The sequence below is a fragment of the Papaver somniferum genome, chromosome 8, assembly GCF_003573695.1.
Source record: "Papaver somniferum cultivar HN1 chromosome 8, ASM357369v1, whole genome shotgun sequence".
Taxonomy (NCBI): domain Eukaryota; kingdom Viridiplantae; phylum Streptophyta; class Magnoliopsida; order Ranunculales; family Papaveraceae; genus Papaver; species Papaver somniferum.
This window is the reverse complement of record NC_039365.1, coordinates 58,732,338-58,743,266: the sequence shown is the minus strand read 5'-3', so window position 1 is coordinate 58,743,266 and position 10,929 is coordinate 58,732,338. Positions and strand designations below refer to the sequence as shown.

General features: G+C 42.2%; 1 long non-coding RNA gene across 2 annotated transcripts; it reads right to left on the bottom strand.

The window, feature by feature from the left end:
• Positions 1–7,930: 7,930 nt before the first annotated feature.
• LOC113301692 lies at positions 7,931–10,728 on the bottom strand. Of its 2 annotated transcripts, none has more exons than XR_003336436.1 (5): positions 10,314–10,728; positions 10,103–10,216; positions 9,460–9,567; positions 9,053–9,124; positions 7,931–8,137 (listed from the first exon to the last, which is right to left on the bottom strand). It is a non-coding gene; the product is annotated as an uncharacterized LOC113301692 (long non-coding RNA). The 2 variants fall into 2 exon arrangements; XR_003336435.1 differs by having other exon boundaries at positions 10,436–10,728.
• Positions 10,729–10,929: the final 201 nt, after the last annotated feature.

The window sequence follows — 10,929 nt, the reverse complement described above, 5'->3', positions numbered from 1 at the left end:
CTGGCGAATCCTGGGCCATAGGATTCCCAAACGGTGGGGGCTGAGGCAGCGCTCTAGGATATGGAATGCTTATTTGAAAATATTTACATGCACCCATTCCGTCGACCCGCTGCCTTGAAATTGGTTGGGCATCTCTTTATACTGGGTGCCTTCCCCCTGGTCTTACACTCATAGACACTGATAGGGGAACCCTGAGAGATTGTAGGTTAACTACTTTCCCCAATATTGTTAATTTATAATGTAATGTACATGCGTTCATCCAGCGGGCCTTTTTACCATTTCGTTTACTTGAAGATTTCCCAAAAAGTTTGTTTGATTGATAGGTTGAGGCCTGCTACTCCTCGTCCAGAGATAGAAACATGTAAAGCGGTTACGCTGCCTTCTTCTGGTATTCTCCATGCAGATTCAAAGTTGCGTTGCTCCTATGGATAGTACGGTTTGAGCCATTTAGCATTCCAAGGGTGCCGGAGGACCTCGCCTTTCAGATTGCGAAGATAGTAGGAACCGTTTCCCGCAATGTCGTGTATTATAAAAGGTCCTCCCCATGTAGGTGCTAACTTTCCCCATTTCTTCTCTCGTTGATACTGCGGGATTGTTCTTAGCACATACTGCCCTTCTACAAAATTTCGAAGCTTAACCTTTTTGTTGTACTCCCTCGCTAGTCTCCATTGATAATTTTCCATCTTCTGCAATGTTGCTTCCCTCCTTCCTTCCAGGTCGTCCAGTCTCTCTAACATCATGTCTGTTGTGAGATTTTTCTCCCATGCTTCGGTCTTTGTGGTTGGCATGAGGATTTCTGTTGGGATGACTGCTTCAGCTCCATAAGTGAGGAGAAATGGGGATTCCCCAGTGGCAGATCTTCGTGTTGTCCTGTATGCCATAATACATTATGTAGTTGTTCACACCATCACCCCTTGTGTTCGTCTAATTTCTTTTTGAGGATAAGGGAGAGGGTCTTGTTGGTAGCTTCCGCTTGTCCGTTGCTTTGAGGGTATATGGGGGTGGACTTGTTTTTCCTTATTTTGAAAGTGTCGAAGAGCATGTCTATGTTTTTCCCCTGTAATTGTTTACCATTATCGGACACGATTTCCGCTGGTATGCCGAACCTGCAAATAATGTTTTGGAATATGAAAGTAAACACGTCCACGTCTCTGATCCTGGCTAAAGCTTTAGCTTCCACCCATTTACTGAAGTAGTCCGTGGCTACTATCAAAAATCACCTTTTCCCTTATCCTTCGATGAAAGGGCCAACGATATCTATGCCCCATTTTGCGAATGGCCACGGACTATCCACAGAATTCAACGTTGTTGCTGGTGCATGTATCATTTTGGCGAAACGCTGACATTCTTCACATTGTCGGGATATTCTTGCGGCATCTTGTATCATTGGGGGCCAGTAATATCCTTGCATTTTTGCTTTATCGACTAGTGATCTCATGCCGCTATGATTTACTGCGTCACCATAATGAATGTCGTTTAGAATTCGATGCCCCTCTTTCCTGGATAAGCAACGTAGTAATGGTCCGAGGAAAGATTTCTTGTACAGGATTCCATCCCGAAGATCATATCTTCCTACTTTGGAGAGTATTTTCCTGTTTTGTTTGTGATCCGCGGGTAAGGTTCCATCCTTGAGAAACGCATGGATATTCATTCTCCAATCATCTTCGTTGCTGAAATCTTCGTCTTGATTTGCTCTTGACAGGATATCTTCTTCGTCAAAATCGTCACGGATGTCTTCTCCCACCTGATCTTAGATATTTTCTTCCACTGTATCTTGATTTGTAGCAAAGGAAAATTGTGTTGCAATCGAGGGCTCGTATACCCTTGTTATTTTGATAGTTTCGATACTCTTGTCCTTCAGCATGGATGATATATATGCTAGGGAATCCGCGTGCCTAAGATCCCTTCTGCATAAGTGCCGGAACTTGATGTTCGGAATTTGTGATGCCAATGTTTGGACCAAGGCCATGTAAGCTGAGAGGGTGTCGTCGTACACATTGTATTCGAGCCCTATTTGCCGTATGACCAGCTGTGAATCACTATTCAGTCTTACATCAGTTACCCCCATATCTATTATTAAGCGGAGGGCATGTACGACTGCCTCGTATTTGACGATGTTACTAGTATGCTCTTTGAATTCTAACCTGAGTGCATGTACGATCCTTTCTCCAGTTGGGGTGGTGATGACAATGCCTATTCCTGCCCCTTCCTTATTTTTGGAACCATCAACGAAGATTTCCCATTGTCTTTGACTCGCGGGTTCGAGGACATCAACTGGATCCTTGCTTTCTTCGTCGGCTTCTGGTATTCCCCTAATCTCTTTGTCGTTGTCCAGGGGGAGGTCTGCTAAGAAATCCGCCAAAACTTGGGATTTTTTGGAATGTTGAATTTCATGAATGATGTTGAATTGGTCCAGGTGGGTGTTCCACTTGGCTATTCTACCTACTTTTCCCGCGCTTTTGAGGACTGCTTCCAGTGGTGCTTTGCATGGGACGCGGATGAAGTGAGTTAGGAAATAGGTTCTCAGCTTTTGAGTAGCCCATACCAATGCCAGGATGAGTTGTTCGATCTTCGTGTAATTCCTTTCCGCAGAATTGAGGGTCTTACTGACATAATAGACAGGCTGTTCTATCTTCGTATTGGTTTTGAACAACACTGCGCTAACTGCGTCTTCTGTTGCTGCTATGTACAATGCCAAAACCTCATCAGGGTCAGGCTTCTGCAGGATTGGAATTGAAGCCAGGTGTTCCTTGATTCTTTGGAAAGCTTCTTCGCATTCTGCGGTCCATTCAAACTTACTCCCTTTTTTGAGAATATTGAAAAAATGTTTGCATTTGTCCGAGGATCGGGCAATAAATCTGCCCAAGGCTGCTATGGACCCATTGAGCTTCTGCACTTCTTTTAAATTCTTCGGAGATGGCATTTCTACTATGGACTGAGTCTTCGCTGGGTCTACCTCAATGCCCCTTTTTGTTACCAGATACCCGAGGAATTTCCCTGAGGTGACACCGAAAGTGCATTTTTCTGGATTTACTTTCATGTGATGTTTCCTCATTGCTTCGAAAATATCTCTCAGGTCCCGGTGGTGATCTTTGCGCAGCTTACTTTTGACGAGCATGCCATCAACGTAGACTTCTAGGGTACTACCAATCCACGGCCTGAAGATAGCATCGACCATTCTTTGGTACGTTGCCCCTGCGTTTCGAAGTCCAAAGGGCATTCTAGTGTAGCAATAAAGGCCATGCAGGGTGTAGAATGCTGTGTGTAGTTGATCTTATTCTGCCAGGGATACTTGGTTGTAACCAGAATATCCATCCATGAATGACAGCTCTTCGTATCCTTCCACTGCTTCAACCAGTTGATCTATGCTTGGCAGGGGATAACTGTCCTTTGGACATGCCTTGTTGAGGTTAGTAAAGTCGATGCATATCCTAACCCCTCCATTTTTCTTAGGAACGACGACCATGTTGGAGATCCATGTAGTGTATTTGACTTCCTTGATGAAGCCTGCTTCTAGTAGTTTCCGAAGTTCTTTTTCTACTGCCTTATGATACTCTGGTGCAACTTTTCTTATTTTCTTCCTGAAAGGTGGCGTGCCTGGTTTGATGCGCAGCTCGTGTTGGATTATTTTCGGATCAATCCCCGGCATATCTCCTAACTTCCAGGCGAATACATCCGCGTACTCTTTAAGTAATTTGGTTAAGGAATCTTCTCTTCTTTCGTCCATTATGGTCCCTACTTTGATCATCTTTGGGTTTTCTTCCGTTCCTATGTTGATTTCTTTTACGGGCTCCACTGGTGTGAACACCGGCTTCGGGTCCCCAAGGACTGGGACGTTCTTTAATTGCTATTTGGTATATTTTCTGTCCTTCGTTGGCTGCTGAAGTACTTGCCTCTGTGTTAGGACATTATCATCTTTGTCAAGCCCTTCCTGTGGTTTCCTTGAGGAACAGGTCTATGGCCTTTTCTTTCGCAGCTTCTTTATTTTTGATCCTTCGGGTTTTTCGCTGCTCTTCTTGTTCGTTGTTGATACGATCCTGAGTGGTCTGGCACTCTTGCAGAGACCCGATCTCCCTTGATTTCCATCACTCCCTCGGGTGTAGGGAACCTGAGATATTGGTAGTAAGTTGCCACTCCCTTGAGTTTATGTACCCACTTTCGTCCAATAATGGCGTTATAGGGGGATGGGGCGTCAACCACGCTGAATCGTGTTTCTACTTTCATGGGCCCGGCGTTCACCTGCAACACGATGTCTCCCAATGGCTTTGTGGGCGCTCCATTGAACCCGTAGATGGTGTAATAAGAGGTCATTAGCTGTTCATCGGAGCTTCATCCGTTTGAAGGCGTCGTAGAATAGAACGTTCACTGAGCTTCCCCCGTCGATGAGGATCTTTTTGAGGTTATCCGGCCACTGGTAGTGTGAGGACCAAGGGATCGTTATGGTCTTCCATATCTTCTTCGATATCTTCAGTATCGAAGATAATAGGTGCGTCCATCCACTCTTCGTGCTCGTCCACCTCTACGCCATCAATCTTATATAATTCGCAGTGGTCTTCGAACTGCTTCCGTAGCCTCTTTCCTATCTGCGCTGTAAGGAGGGCCCTGCGGCTTCGGAACACGAGATGGTGTTGATTGTGCGGTTTCCCTCTGGAAGTTGGACTTGCTTGGTCCGTTTGGATCTGTCCTCGGTGACCTCCTTTCGTATGTATGCTTGAGTTCGCCAGCATCAATCAATTTTTGGATCATTATTTTGAGGTTTTTGCATTTCTCGGTCTGGTGTCCATTGAAGCAATGATACTCACAGTAATCTTTAGACTTCTCGGTTCTTGGGGGTTGTTTTCCCTTAGACCACGGCCACTCCAAATTTTCCCTTCCTTTGATCTCTCGCAAGATCCGAGCGTAGCTAGCATTGAGCTTCGTGTAAACCTGATCTTCGAATTTTCGATCGTCTTTTCGTCGTTCATCCTTCGTTCCTTCCTATCTTCGTGAGGCCGTTCCACTGAGCTATTTTTTGGCCCCGCTGGTTTGTTCTGCGGAATTGGTACGGTGAGACCTCTGCGTGTGCCCTCGGGTTCTCACGCTGGATTTCTTCAAGACGAGCGTACTTTTCAATAATTATTCGAAGATCTCCTTCTGTCTTAGGTACGCTTCCATGAATCTCAACAAATAGTGGACTCATTCGGTCTAATCCCCACTTGTAGCAGTTGATACTTACTACGGGGTCCAACTCCCTATGGCTTGGCAGATCTTGTGCCATCTGTTGGTGTATTCCCTCGTGTTCTCCTTGTAGCCAATTGCCAGAGAAAAAGTTTATCCATTCCAGTGTTGACAGCTTTGTTGTACATGTTGTCCTCAGGAATTTCTCTGCGAGTTGATCGTAGGAGTTGATGGAATCAGGTGGCAGGTTGTCAAACCAAGACAAAGCGATCCCTTCAGACTTGATGGGAAATATCTACAGAGGACGGCGTCGTTTGACTCCATCGGGCTAAGATACGGTTATAATACCGGATATGTGCCGCGGGATCACTGGATCCGTCGTAGCATTCAAAAGTGGGACAGGGCACTTTAACGGAATGGGGGTATTTGCCAGGCGATGAGTTAGGGGCGTGGAGTTAGCTTCTTTCATCACTTCAAGCCTTCCTCCGCCTTGTCTGGCTTTTAACTGCCTGATCTCAGCCATCATCTCATCACGCAGCTCCTCCATTGCGCGGTAATATCCCACGTTCTCATGCTCAGTTGAGCGTTTCTTTCTTCGACTTCTGTCATAATAGTCTAACTCTTCGGTGGCATATTCCGGATCGGATGCACTGCTTCCCCTGGCGTCATTTGCTAGGATGATTCTTCGGTCTCGATTAGGCTCTGGTGCTTTAGAATTTGCTTCGTCCAGTTGTTGGCTAGTCTTCGTGCTTTGGGCAATCTTATCTTTCAAGTCTTGGTTCTCCCTGGCCAGAAGAGCTACGGCATCTGCGTAGACCTGCTGGCTCTTTTTCAATTCTTCGAGCTCTACCATCAGTCGGTGGGACTGGTTTGATCCCTGATTGGGAGTTCCGGCTTGTACCCCTACGGCCATAGTTCCCCCTTCTTCTACTGTGTGTATTAAGGGTGGCCGAGGATCAACTTCAATCGTTGGTATCTCCAAGTTTGGTCCCCTCGGTTGAGCTTCCACCCGTGGTACTAAAACCACTGGTATGGTTTGATTTTGACCGTTGGTTGACGGCATTCCGAAGATTGGTGGATGTGCGGGCTGATGTGTCATAGATTCTACCACCCCCTCTTTTTGTTGATGGATTTGGATTGAAACTAAAGTCTTGTTAGCTTCTGTAGCCTGGAGGGCCGCAACAGTCTTCGTGGCTGCTGCTTTGAGAGCCGCGACTGCAATGGAGTTAGTGTTCATAGGTGAGGTGATCTCCGCAGCATCCTGCCTCTGAGTAGTTGTTTTAGCTTTGTCTCCTTTCTGCTTGCTTCGGGTCATGACCGAGGTAACCCTCGGTGTCTCCTTTGATGAGGCTTTGGTTTTTCCTGCCTCTAGTATCTTTTCCATTTTTAATCTTTTTCTGCATACGAGAATAAATAAAGAGAACCAAAGATATCCACGAGGATCGGGTTAGCGCCAATCGTATCCGCAAGACTATTGGAATAGAAGGAAATGAGCTGCCCAAGGGCCTTAATAAAAGAGAAATGTAAAGACTTCACCGATCTAGTTTTTGCAATACGAATCCTCTGACAAACAATCATGGATCTTGTTTTCAGACTACTTTGAAAAAGAAAACTCTTGAAAAGGCAGATCCGTCGAGAACTCATGAATCTGGATTATTAAGTCTTAGTTTTTAAAAAGAAAACGCCTCACGTGCAAATCTGTGATAGATAGCCGTGGGTTTGTCTGCTTTGAAATGGTGTTTGTGAAAATGAAGACCATGAACCCAGAATAAAAAAGGTTTTGAAAGCACGCTGAACCCACAATAGAAAAGGTTTTGAAGGCACGCTGAACCCACAATAAAAAAGGTTTTGAAAGCACGCTGAACCCAGAGTAAAAAAGGTTTTGAAAGCACGCTGAACCCAGAATAGGGCACAACCATAATGCGCGTTTAAGGTGAAATCACAGGATAAGATAAATCTTTTATCGGGACAAAGTCCCTGTTTCTAGCGCCAGATTGTGAACACATAAATCACGAAGCCATCCACGTGTTCACAAACAATATTCGCATACATCCTAATTCTAGAATTATACGTCGTGTGCGTAACAGGGATGATTATACCGATTCATCGACTCGAAGCTTTCGGGCTTGTCATTGTCTAGTCGAATATTATCATAAATAATGTTCGTATAAAGAAATAAACCAAGAATCAAGCATAAATATAAAGCATATGAAGTTTAACGCTGAATGTAAGGTGCTGAAATGTAAATGAGACATATTTACGTGGTTCGGCACTAAGGCCTACATCCACGGGGTTTGGTGTTTCACTATGTACTGAATGGTTACAAAGATAGTCGAATGACTTTAGAATATACATAGGTCTGCGGAAGTAGGGGGATTACTTACTCTTCTTATTTCTCTCCTATATTCTCCTCTAATTGCTCTCCCAAATCGTCCACCTCCTCTCTCTTAGTGGAGAGGGGTATTTATAGGGATGGAACGTGGGTCCCATTTCTGAGGTGCCGTTGTAATCTTATCTTCTTGTGCTTTGTGCCTATTACGCAGAGGTCTTCGGCATATGCCGCGGCCTGAGCTTGAATACGAAGGGTTATCCTCGCTTCTTCCACGAGCTGATTGACACGTGTATATCTCTTTGGTATTTAATGCGGGTAGATGGATGTCTGCTTGTGTCAGACAAGTGTCTCTTTGTTTGGTCACATCTGTGTCAGCCAAACTTCCTCTCGGCCGTTGATCTGGGATCTTCCTCGGGATTGGGTGTGTTAACACCCAAGTGGTATTATCTGGTGCTCCTCTGAGCCATCATACCTCTGTGGTCCTCTGTCCCTGACCGTTAGATCTGTTGACCGATGGCATCTTCTGATGAGATGTTTGTTATCATGTTTTGATGTCTCGCTTCGCATGCCTTCCACGTGTCTCTTTCTGTACACGTGGTGGATGATGAAAGGTGTACATACAGTAGTATAAAGAAACATTTCAGTAACCTGCAAATGGACAAAATAAATAAATAAATCAGTACACATAAAAAATAGAAAACGTTTGGCAACCTCCAAACGATTGCTTAAAGTTGCACATTTTTGCAACAACCAAATATTCAACAAAGCAAAGCAAAGCAAATTACTATAAGAGGGACACCAAAACTTGAAAGACTATGGACATCTGTGTTACAGAGAATTTTCAAACTTAACTTTCTAATAGCTAAGCAACATGCTGGCTATAATGGCAGGCTAGAAACTCAATGAAATATTATGCAAACAAAAGCTTTATTAATATCCACTTAGTGATTCTTTCCAAGCACACATTTAGTATCTCACAACTATAAACCATTGCCTTTGATAACTACGGCTTCAGTAAATAGAGTTCTTTTTGTAGAAAATGCAGTTGCTCGTGGTTGGAGAGCAGATACTTCTTTTCATAACTAATTTTGATTGTTGGGCTACTATGTATCTACAACAAAAACCAACACACAACATCTACTCTAAAGAATTCACAGTGTTCCGGGTAGACTTTCAATGTTTCAGTCAGTAAGTACATATTGTCTTATAATCGGACATACTCCATTAGTCGTAAGTTGGTGTCATCATGATTTAGTGCTCGAGTGAGGAAGTGTAAAAATATGGCATAATTAGCCGATTCAAAAAATGAAACAGTATATACAAAATATCAACCAATGGAATACAAACCACCCATTTATATGCTAACCAAAATCAGACACTCAGATTTTATATGCACAACGATTTAGCACTGTAATAAATTCAAACTAAATTAAATCCCAACAAATCAAACTTTGTTTAGCACTGCTTGATGTGTTTTATATATTGTTTTACTCGAAGTGAATCTCCAGAAATGAGACGTCCAATACATAAGAAAATATTACAAACAGATTAAAGACGCCTTACCTATCCGGATTGTTGCAGATAACAGCTCTAATCTGTGAAAGCCAGCGTTGTACATCCACTTTAGAAGAATACCTTGAGTACCCCAATCCAGTAAACTGAAAATTAGTTCATCTTAATGCCAATAGTTTGTTTTTTGGTTAATAGAACTACCGATTAATCATATTTACACAAATTATTGGTTCCAGATTATTCTTACTATTTAACCATCCATAACAGGATCGGATCCAATAGCGACAAACGACGCAGAACTAATATTCATTTTACAATAGATTTGAAAGATTTCTTCATTCACAGAGGAATAATGCTAAAAATTCAATCTTAATATCCTAGCTGATGAAAACATATATATGAGCAAAAACATAAAAGATAACAAATGTAAGTGGAAATCTAGATATTTAAGAACTAACCTGGAACTTGAAAGAAGAAGAGTTATCCAAAGAAAAGATCTAGACAAAAGCCTTTGAGTGAGTAGGAAATGAGAATCCATGAATATGGTGGTGTACATCCAGTCAAACCTAAAATCAAGTTGTGAGAATCTCATCTTTAAATTGACAGTGGCAATAATGAACAATTAGAATAACACATGTCTAGGAGGATCACCTGAACCAACAAAAATGAATAATGAAAAACCCAAAAAGAATCAATGAAAACCTAAATAAAATATAAGAAATCAGGGTTTTAATTTCTAACCTTAGCAGCCACTCTTTTAAATGATGTTGATAGTGGTACCTATGAATTTAATTTCGTTTTCTTTCAAAACCCTACATATTTTGCTTCCCCTTCTTCCATCGCTGCCACACTACTAAGAAAACCTAAATTCTCTAGCATTTCATCTTCATTCAACCATCATCAACAACAACAACACGATATAGCCTCATGACACAATTAAACTACTGTGTAACAAATACATCAAAGAGGCATCATACTGAAACCAAACAAATACAAAATTCCTTAATTTGGGTATTACAACTGAAAAACCTTAATCTGATACAATATGTAATATGAACTTCGAGAGTAATAATATGAACTTCGAGAGTAAAACGTATTTACCTACAAAATCAATTTTCCTTTGTTGGGTATTGGTAAGATGCAACAATTATACGTGGGATGCAGTTAATTGTCCAGCCATTGTTTTTGAGTTCTTTTCCTTTTTGGCTTGAGAATCTATATATATGTAAACAACAACACATGCGTTAGTTCAACATGAAGTCAAGCTTGTGCCAAAACATAAAAAAAAACATGAAATCAAGCTCCAACCTACCTTCGGTCAGTGGTGTCGTTTGATACAGAAGCAAGTTTAACTCATACATCAGATTGACCACCAATCTTTTAATCGATTTATGTTGAAGCAAAACTTTAAAAAGTATTGGAGTTTTCAATTACCTTTGAAAGATGAAGCAAAAAATTTCTCTAAGATCAGGATTGGGAAAATAGATTATTGAACCGAAGCCATTTTCTATCGATGGTAGTAGCTGATGTTTTCCTAAATTTTAATCCAAATTCTCGATTCCTTCAGGAACAGAATGCAATATCGATGAATCCAATATCTGACGAGCTGTATGAGATTATTTCACTCTCCATTTATCCCCAAACAAAATCCCTTCTAGAAACGTTTAATCGAGAAGAAGAGTAACGGATTGTTCATTGAAATATCACGAAGATGAAGCAAAGAATTAAATGACCATAACGGGGGGGGGGGGGGGGGGGGGGGGGGGGTCAAGAGACCCAGTTTTGGGGAAAAGGCAAGTATGATGAAATTGTAACTGTTTTTTACGTACTCAAAATATATATCTCCGTCCAACTGGCAGATCACATATTATCGGCTCCATCTAACAGTTCTTTATAAGGCCAAAATGTATAACAATTTTTTTACATGG